Genomic DNA, 10,662 nt, shown 5'->3' with positions numbered 1-10,662 from the left:
TGGCCCTCTGCCAGCCGCCAGTTCAGGGAAGCTCCTGCCTGCAGTGCGCAGTGCAATTATAATTCCACTCATGTCCTCAGATAAACCGGCAGTTTGGCAGACACACTCCAAAACTGTCAGGGCGGCAGTGCCCAAGAACAGCGCCGTTCCCTTGGTGTCTGGCCAAGAGACAATGGAGTCGCCAAGACAGAAACTGCAGTGCTGTTGCGAGGGGACACCCACCATGGGATGCCCTGGGGCGACTGGGAAGGGATTTTGCTACACTACGCTGTGCTCTACTGCACAATAGGGCTTCCCTGACATGTTGTATTCGTGATGTTCTACCTTGTGATAAGCTGTTATTAAGTAGAAGAAAAGACCTAGGTGACAGTTTTTTATTTTTATGCTTATTTCTGATATCCATTGATGAATTAAAATACTACTCTTATGGAGATATAGAACATATGCACATGAAAAATGAATACAAAATAAGTTCGTTATTATCAGTGTTATTACAATGAATACTTAATTAACTCATCATACCATCATACTTGCAGTGAAATGTTCTCACTGATTATAAAGTGCTAAATCCCCATTAAGTGATACAAATGACAAATGAACACCTACGGACATACATGTGACAGCCCCATCAATAAACAAGGAATTAACCGTCTCTAAATTATAAAAAGAATTCTTTCTTTCAAAAAATATTTCTTCGCTGTCATTTCTTAAATTTTCTGGTACCATCACACCACTAGCAAAAACATTGAGGAATTTTGGCAAAACAAACAGCAGCCTTTATTAAGTGCTTTATGTCCATGATGCCAGCTTTAGGACTGTTTTCATTCATAGTAAAATTTGTAAATACTCAAACAGAACATAATTTTACTCGAAAAATAAATGCAAAATCATAGATCCTGATTATAGGGGTAGGACCCATATGGCAAAATTAGTACTGGGGAACAGCTACTAAAAATGAAGATATTTACTGGAGTTCAGCTCTGTGCTGCCAGCACTGGTGTGAGTGGGAACAGCTCTCCCAGCTGGTCCTCCACACTCAGCTCGTTTTGTGACAGACCTCCAGGACACTAACCTCCTCAAATAACCAGCTCCAGAGACTGTAGAAACCAACTGATGGAGTCACCTCTGCTTTACTGGCTCCAAAATCTGAGAAAACAAAGCTAAAAGAAAATGGATGAGTTATCACAATTCCTGTCAAAACTATATATTAAAAAAGTAAAAGTATCCTCCCCAAAAGAAAAAAAAAAAACAACAACAAAACAACACTTTTCTATGAAGATGGACTTTGCTGTGTGAAAACAGGCATTTCTGGTCACAGGAGTTTGGTCTGGCAGTGCCTGGGGTTGTGCAGAGTTGGAGCAGCACCATGCACTTAAGTGGCATTGCTCTGCAGGGCTGACATGGAATGTCAAACATTAGCATTTCAAAAGCCTTTCAGACCTAAGCCCTAATTGTCAAAAAAAAAAACATTATTTCTTGCTTGGAAAATGTTTACAGAGCCATAGAGTACTAATGAATGGTTTATTTCCAGGCTGCTCTTTTAAGCGGGAGCCTTGCCTTTCTTGCAGTCAGCTGTGAGCTCTTCTCAGGAGTTGTCAGCTACACCAAGACCCACCTGTCACACCGAGAGTAAGCCAAGTAGTATAACCAAGAGCAGTGTTATGATGGTGATGATGATAGTTTTCACCAAAAGTCTCACTAAAGGGTTAGGAGCATCATCAATGACAAGATGACTGAAGAAAGCTGTAATTTTTGAATAGGAATTCACATGTGAATTGAGGAATGGATCTGTGTAAGACTTGACTTTACTTCAGAATATGTATTAATAATGTGAAATTTCTCTCAGACTAAACTTAAGGGAGTTCTTCTTGGGGACAGAAAGCTTATCTCACTAGCCATGTAACCATAAAAAATGAATAAACACCCCTGTGCTGAATGTCCCAGCAAGGAAGGAGAAAAAGATGCTTTTGCTATTTCTCAGTACCCAGATCTTTGTAAGAGGTGTGAGTGCAGCTTAGGCTGAGGTTTGGGAGCTTACCTCATTGCTACAAGAGAAATGTGGAAAAGAGTAGCAAAGGGACTGCGTTTTGGGAAGGAAGTGAAGTTGCAGCTAAATAAAAAGGAGTTTTCCAGTTGCTGGCTGTAGCTGCTGCAGCCAATTGCTGACAACACCATACCTCCAGGGGTTTGGCGTCTTTAAATATGTCATTGTACTGGTCTTAACTGGAGGACTGCTGTGGACAGAGGAGCAACCGTGGTGTGTGGCTGGGCTGCATGAACCCCTGAGCCCAGGATAACCTTTGCTGGCTGATTGTGTGGAGGAGCGTAGGCAGTCCCAGCAGGCACCTGGAGATGGTGCCACCAGTGTGTCCTCACCTTTACCTTGAAGTGAAGCATCATGTCTTCATATAGACATTCTTTTGCTCATGGTAGCAATGATGAGTTGAATTGTTTGCACCTCAGAAAATCCTTATGCTGGTGAGCCCCAGCAAGGATGGGATCTGCACTGTGCCATGCTCTGGCTAGAGTTCTAGCCAGTGCTGCATTGCATGGCATCCTCTGCATCTGGAAGGATATGATCCCTTTTTTTTTCCTTATTGCGTTACCTCTCTCCAGTAAAAGGCATTTTAATCAAATACCTTACAGGGTTGATTGCTTTTCTTACTGGGAGCTACAACAGCTAGCACTGCTGCATTGCATTCATGAACAATTAGCCACTTGCATACTTAACCCATCTACTGCGCTTTACTTGGACATGATGGCTTCTGTGCGGACATCTCAGGAGAGTGATATTTGTCCCCAACAAGTCCTCAGGCTGGGAAGCCAAGGAACTGATGCTTACTGGCGTGTTTGTGCTCAGCTTGTCTTTGAGCTGGAAAAGGATCTCCCTTTGGGTTTCTGGCTGTCAGTCAAGCAAAGGAAGGATAACATCATAGAATTTCTCATCCACAATATTTCTGTTTACATATTGGCTCAAAGAAGAGGAAGATGGGAGCAGCCGATATGGTTTATCAAAGGGAGCTGTCCCTCACTGGCTGCCTGACCCTCAACAAACTGTCATCTGTCTGGGTCTAATCTGACCTTTCTAGATATGCAAATAATACATCCACCTCAGGCCCAGTGTTCACAGGTTTGATTTTCACGGGCAGTCAGCTTCTGCTGCTCTCAGTTTTTGCCCTACATTTTCTCGCACATGTAAGAACAGATCTATGAGAGTGTTCATTTACTGATGACTGGTTCTGTAATTTAGTCTGTTTTCTCCTTGGAAAAAAAACACTTTACAGATTAACAATCATGTTAACAGCTTCTGTTGTGTATATAAAAGTACATCACTCTTGTGGCTTCATAATTCTACCATAATACCCGTATTCTGACAGACATGAATAGCAGACTTTGATGTTGATTTGTTTAGATTTTTCTGAAATTGAATTTCTTGCTCATGAGAAAAAAGGAAGTGTATTTTTTCCTACACCAGATCAGAATCAAACGCCTGTATTTCTCTAGATCTAGCTGATGGAGCAAGCCCTCATTCTTCCAGCCTGTTTCAGTGCTGTGGTTGATTTTGGGAGCATTCCTACCACAAGACAGCACTCAGAAAAACAACATTTTCTGAAGTAGGTTGTGGGTGGGTGGTGATGGGAGGATGCAATGCAGGAGCTCCCCAGGGTTTGCTGTGCAGGTGTGGATAGAACCCAAGGCAGCAGAGCGGGAAGGATGGATGCCCTCCCAGCACAGAGCTCTGCTCTGCTGTGGACAGCTTGAAAAGCAGTGAAGAAGAAGGGATCTGGGCAGGGACATCAGCACTGGAGAAAGCCCTAGGTGCTGTAGATGATGGAATGGCAGTCCTGTACTGAAAAAGCTGTTCTGAACTGTTTATCCTGAGAAAACTGGCTATGTTAAACCATTCAGCCATCTCCATGCAATGTAGTCCATTTATCTTTAATACAGCCTCCCTGTTCTGTAGTCAAAAAAGATGACAAGGGAGGCACTTGAAGGTGCACAGGCAGCTTTGCCTGCCTTCCACCAGCACCAGCTGTGACCTGGATAACTCACAGGTGTAACAACATTCACCCCAAACTGGTACTTCATTGCTATTCTAAATACTGCTCTTGTGGAGGAAATTAACAAGAACCTCTTACACGGGAGCTCTTCGCATTGATATCCCTGTTGTAGGTACCCATGTACTCATGCTCCTGAAGCCTTTGGGTGTACACCAGGGTGCAGTACCCTCCTCCACAACGTGTGGGATAGGCTCCAAGCCCTGAGGAAGGCAATGCCTGTCCCCAGAGGAGTGCTTCTGCCCACAGACTGCAAATCCAGCCCCTCTGATGCCTCCCTTCCAATAGCAGGGCCAGGCATCCTGAACTGTAAGTCCATTTGTAGATCCCGTGCTTCTGTGCTCTTGGGCATGGCTTGATGCTGCAGCTTTTAGTCACATAATAAACCCCACTCTCTTCAGCATGAAGTATCCTAGAGTGCTGATTGAAAGCTAAAGAATCTGATGGAAAGACTTTTAAAGGCCTTCTTAAGGTATTTTTATGTCTTAGCACATCCTGATAGATGTGGTGCTGTATAATTCAGGGCTTTGAGCAACCTGGTCCAGTGGAAGGTGCCCCTGCTTGTGGCAGGGGGTTTGGAATGAGATTGTCTTTAAGGTCCCTTCCAACCCAAACCATTCTATGATTCTACAGAAATCCTAGAAATATAGTTTACCTATAGGTCTCAAACCTGCTACCACCAGAATTACACCTGCCATTTGAGCTGCTTCTGGGCTGTAGATAACCAGGTTTCTGGGCTGCTATACCTTTCTGAACCATTCTAAGTGCTTCTGCATTTATTTACAAGTGGGTCCTTCCCAATGTGATAGAGGCAAGGTACCCCTGTCCATGCAAACACCATGACAGCTGTGAAGAGAATGAAAGGCAAAGTCAGTAGGACTGCAAAATATTTTTATGAAACAAATTATCTTTCGGTGAAAATACATGCATGGGTACCCACACATACGTCCAAAGGCACAAACTTGTAATTCTAAATTTGCCAGTGGTTCTTTTTGTGGAGGACATTCCCATGGTGCTGGTGCTCATGAGGAAGCCTTTCCTTGTGTTCCCCTATACCCAGGTAATGTCAGGCTGTTTCATGCCCCTGTCACCCCATTTTGGACAAGCAGGATGCTGCCTGCTTGCCCCCAGCCTGGTGGTGTACCCATGTACCATCCTGCCCCCACCAGCTCTGTGTTCCAAGAGCTGCCAGAGACAGGGAGCTGCCCGAGAGGAGACTGTAGCCAGCACTGCTCAAGAGCTTGGTCCTGGCCATTGATCGTCATTTTCTTTCCACTTCTTTTCCCATACTGATTTGTTTTCTTTTTTGCAAGGGTTGCAATATGGAAATGTGATGCTCAACGATGGGCAGCATTTGCTAAATGTTGGTGATGAGGAATGGGAGGAGGTTATGGATCCCTGAGCATCTGTTGCTGGAAATGTGTTTGCTTGCTCCTTCTTCTGCTTGTTTTCCCTTTCTGATCCCTTTCAGGTATTGTCCATGGATAACGTAATCTTGAACTTTGTCTGAAACCACAGCCACTGCCCACTGCTGCCCTGTGAGCATGGCAGTGAGACAGAAGACTGTGTGAGATAGGTTGGAGGAGGTATGCCTGACCTTCAGATATTTTCTGGGATGTTCAGTTATTGCTGGTTCCTTTCCGATTCTCCTCTCTTCACAACGATGATCCCCAGTGTCCTGGGTTCAGCAGTAGCAGTCTTTTTTTTCTCCTTCTTAGTAGCTGGTGCAGTGCAGTGTTTTTGACTTTCAGCCTGGGAGCAGCGCTGATAACACCTGTTTTTAGTTGCTGCTCAGTAATGTTTACTCTGACCAAGGACTTTGTGAGCCTCATGCTCTGCCAGGGAGGAGGGGAAGCTGGCAGGAAGCAGAGACAGGACACCTGACCCAAACTGACCAAAGAGGTGTTCCATACCACAGCACGTCATGCCCAGGATGTAACTGAGAGTTACCTGGAAGGGCTAGATCACTGTGGGGACCTGGGTATTATCAGTCTGCAGGTGGTGAGCAGTTGTATTCTCTTCACTTATTATTTCCTTTATCATTATTATTGTTGTTGGTAGTAGCAGTAGTGATTTGTGTTATACCTTAGTTATTAAACTGTTCTTATCTCAACCCATGGGAGTTACATTCTATCAATTCTCCTTGCCATCCCTCCGGGAGCAGGGGGAAGAAAGGGTGGGGGGTGGAGGTGGGGGCATGGGGTAGGGTAGACTGTGTGGTCCTGATTTATGGCCTGGGCTTAAACCATTACACTCAGGTAAATGAAAGTGCCATCACAGACATGATAGAAATGATCCTAGCTTCTCAGGCTGTTGGGAAATCAGCTCGATGAGGACTATTGAAGTACATGAAGCCAAGGGTTCCTCCTGCCCACATATGCTTCTGCTCAGCCTCCTTTCTTCTGTCCTGAAGGCAGCAATGTTGCTTCCCATTTGTTGCACACTATTTTTAGGAATGCAGCTTTTTAAATGAAGGAAAAAAAAAACAAAAAAAAAAAAAAAGAAAAAAATCCATTTAGCTATTATAGTTTGCCATAGTGGTACATTTTTATATTATTCCACCAACAAACCTAAGGCTGTAAACCAGCCTTTTCTTCTCCTTTGGTGGGATTTCGAAGTATGGTGATATGCATTACTTGGAAGTGAGGCACTGTTTATCTTGACCTAGAAGGATTTGCCATACAGAAGCATCACTTGAGCTGCCCTCAGACATGGGTGGGAGACAGGGATAGCAGAGCCCTTAGCATTGGGCTTAGTCTGGGAAGGCTTGGTCGCACCTCCCCACCATGCTGTGGAAGCCCTTTGGGCAGGAACACTGGTCCTCTGCCAACCCTGCCTGCCTGCTGCCTGCTGCTATGACAAAGGTCCTCACTGTCCCTACAGCTCCTGCTCTACCTGCTGCAGGCACCTTGGAGCAGAGGGGCTCAGTCGAAAGCACTGCACTCCCATAGTGGGCCAGGATCACATCCATCCTTTCCAGAGCCTGTGGAGACACTGCTGGGGTAAGTGCCAAGCCCAGCTCCATGTAGGGAAAAGATCCTGTTTCGTGTTCCCAGGCAGGACAGCCCACTCCTCTGAGCACGGACCACCAACCCAGGTGGCTCTTGCCTCCCCTTCACCCTCAGCAGCGACAATCAGTCTCTGCAGCTCTCTGCCATGGAAATGTACATGTTTTTGCACCACATCCCCCCCCCGATTTGTATGAGAACCCAGACTTAAGCAGCTTCTGTAGCAGTTTTGTCTTTGCTGAAATTAAATTCAAGAGTAGAAAGATAAAGGCAATGTTTGAGGATAGGGACTGATGAAGCAATTGGTCCCCATGGCTGACATGCTATAGATCTCGTGGAGAAAGATGTTCAGAAACAAGATTCTTGGAAAGAGAGGAAAATATGAAAGAAAATAGGGAAACTAGCTTTAGGGACCTGTGGGCTTTGTCTGTGTTTTTCTACTTGATTTTGTTTTCCTAAATTTCTAGGATACAAAGAGCTAAGAAATAGGAAAAAAGTGACTGAATAAAGATATGGAGGTAATTCAAGACTGCACCACCAAAAAAATGCCTACTATGTGCCTCAGTTGTTCTTTACTTCTTATGAAATGCACCGCAGTTATAATAAACACATTGCAAAATGCCTGTTAGGTTATAAGTATGTGGTAGCTTTCAATAATGCTCTTTGTGTTATGTCAAGATAGTACAGTAAATAACTTACATTTGTATAGTGTTTATGCAGTTGCTAAAAGTGTTCAGAGATACGTTATATGAAGGTAAAAGTATTAAATGAAGAGGAAAAATAATTCCAGAGCAAACTATACCATGATAAAGACAATCAAGGTTTCAGTAATAATACTTGATGAAATCAGAAGACAAGTGTGCTCATGTGTGAAAGATACAGAGAGAGCTGGAGAAAGCAAGCCTAAATACCGTTATTTTGTCTCATCCCTCAGAATTTCAGGAAGAAAGGAAGCTGTTGGATTCCTGTCCCCAGGCTGCGGAAAGGGAGGTTGGGTGCTGTGGCATGTGCAGGAGTGTTTATTGCAGGAAGATACCTGCCAAGTTAATTACAAAGATGGGGTCTCCCTCCTCCATGCCAATGGCTGGTCCCTGGCCTCAGAGCTGCTCTGGCCCTCACTGCCCTGGCTGTGCTGACCAAAGGAAGCCCTGCCATGTGTGCAGATCAGTTGTGTTCATAAGCAGCCAGAGGTTATTTCTGCAGGGAAGACAGATTATTAAACCTCAGCTGGTATTCACTGTGGTCCCTTTCTTTCATCAACTCTCCTCTCCAATATTGTATTTCTTATTCTTTTGGGAAAATGGTGCACTATTTAATAAGAAGAACAGGTTGCTCCAGTACACCTGAGTATTCATGATTGACTCTCAGGCTTTTTTTAATAATTCAACTGCAAGATAGGCCCTGTGTATCCAAAGCACGCCTGAAGAGTGCCCCAGAGAAGAAAACTGAGTTTAAAGATTTTCCTGTTGGATGCTGGGTGGTGAGATACTCCTTCTAACCCAGCTGGGAGCAAACCCACCTGCCTGTCACAGAAAGAGGTGGTTCCACCTGAGTCTCAGATCATTTACTGACCAAAAGCTAAACCAGGAAAACAACCCATAGCAAGTGAGCAGTAATAACCAACACACTCACTGCAGTGTGGCAAGGACAAAGACAGACCTGAAGGACAGCTTTGAGCAGAGTGTGGACAGTTTTGTGTGTGGACCATATTTATCACCTTGTGTTTGAATCTGACTCCTCCAGAGACATCAGATTTTCTCCAGGACTTGTTTCTAAGCTGCGTTTAACATAGTCATGTGAAACCTTAGCAAGCTAATGCTATCAGGAGAAACCCATCACTCCTGCCAGTGTTCTGTCTTTGCCAACTTGTGGGTTGGTTGCAGTTGAGCTAATCCAGATACAGAGGAGAAAAAGAGCACAGCAAGGCTCTACTAACATCTCCTATTGGTACTTTTCATGAGGAGCTGCCCAAGGAACAACTGAACCCATGAGGCATGTCTGGCAAACGGCACCCTTATTAGTAACCTCCTCCTTGGATGTTAGGCCAGCAGCATCTCCTGAATGTTGTTCCAAAAGCAGGAGACGATGATCCTCCACAACACTGACAGAGTTGTGAATGCTCTCTGCAGCTACAGCTGCAACCCACTCTCCTGCCCCTTGAAGAAAAACATTGTCCTGTTGCTCTTCTCCTGTCTGCTCTTGAGTACATCTGCTGATGGTGCATGTTTCCTGTTGCTCCAGAAGTGGCTGTTTTAATATAGGTTTTCAAGACTCTTCTATAAAAAGACAAGGTTTCTGCTGACTTGTGCATTTTGCACTCATGTGTTTGCATGAATTTTGCACGCAAGGCAGTGCTGCGAACTGGAATAAAACAAGGGAAAAGGATGGCCTATAGGCCAGGGTCTGGTTTATCCCATCAAGTACATAGAAGCAATCTTCATATTGGCTTAGGGGAGCTAACACATGCTGGTAACTGAGGGAATAAGCAATCTGCAGGCAACACATGAAGAAAACAAGGATGGATGTTTCAAAAATGCAATGGAGAGGATACATCCTGAAGGATTAAGGGAAAATGATTGTTTTATCTTTTCTGACATTAACAGCACAAGCATACACACATGCACCAAATCCATTAGCTAGCTGGAATTTATTTCTCATCCTTGTTTTTCTACAGGTGTTGAGTCTCTTCCCAGGTTCTATTAAGTCCCTGGCAAACTTTCTCTCGAGTTCAGCAATAAATTAGACCCTTTATGAATTACATACCTCTGATGCCTCCTCAGAGAAATAAAACATTAGCAGGATACAGTGCTGTGTTTGTGCAGCCAGGAACTCTGAGAACCATTCACTCCATCATCACTTCAGGTGCCAAAATACACCCAATTATCAGTATCAGGATATGTAAATCACCCAAACCAGGTGGATTCTTGCTTTTTTCATTCTAATATTTTAAACCTCAGTTTAATGTACTGTTTCTAGCTATGTAGAAAGAACAAGGTTATAGCAAATCCAAAATACAGTTATTTGTAGCAAAGATTCATACAGTTTAGAAGGCATTACAATGTTGGTGTTTTGTTTTTTTTCTTTACAGTGATGTTTTTTGCATTGACATTGCACTCAGACCATTTAAAAAGATGACAGCCTGAAAGTATATACATTCTGGGAGTCAACTGAACTGTTCACTGTGAGATATTACACAGCCTACTAAATGGCCATTTGTATGTTTTCTTCTGTTTGTCCGGAAATAGAGATTGGTTATGGCCCCATTAAAGACTTATATTTTCTGATGAGAGAAACTAAAAGGTAACAGCTCTGGAGCAGCTTCTGTCAGGGAAAGGGAAGACTGAAGGAGACTAAGTTTCTGAATTGTTTCAAGGAGCTCTTAAGAACTCAATTGACCCTTTATGTGCTGATGCCCATCTTCATCCCCATTAAGTCCTGGATCTTTTGTGCCTCTACAGTTCTCTATAAATAAACACAGGAAAAAAAAGGGTCAAAACTTGGTTATTTTGATAGCCTTTACATTTTGCTCTTCCCCTGCCTGGTTAGGCTTCATCTAGGACTGGACAGTTTTAATCTGTTGTTCTATCTTCAGTATA

The 10,662-nt window shown here is 43.8% G+C and overlaps 1 long non-coding RNA gene across 2 annotated transcripts; it reads right to left on the bottom strand.

The window, feature by feature from the left end:
• Nucleotides 1–331: 331 nt before the first annotated feature.
• On the bottom strand, nt 332–9,945 carry LOC134172458 (uncharacterized). Of its 2 annotated transcripts, none has more exons than XR_009967931.1 (3): nt 9,830–9,945; nt 8,103–8,263; nt 332–1,160 (listed from the first exon to the last, which is right to left on the bottom strand). It is a non-coding gene; the product is annotated as an uncharacterized LOC134172458 (long non-coding RNA). The 2 variants fall into 2 exon arrangements; XR_009967932.1 differs by lacking the exon at nt 332–1,160 and adding an exon at nt 6,318–6,519.
• Nucleotides 9,946–10,662: the final 717 nt, after the last annotated feature.

The sequence above is a fragment of the Pezoporus occidentalis genome, unplaced genomic scaffold (assembly GCF_034315485.1).
Source record: "Pezoporus occidentalis ecotype Australia unplaced genomic scaffold, CSIRO_AGI_Poc_V1 ctg46, whole genome shotgun sequence".
NCBI classification, from domain to species: Eukaryota; Metazoa; Chordata; class Aves; order Psittaciformes; family Psittacidae; genus Pezoporus; species Pezoporus occidentalis.
The sequence above is the reverse complement of the archived record's forward strand: the minus strand, read 5'-3'. Positions and strand labels throughout refer to the sequence as shown.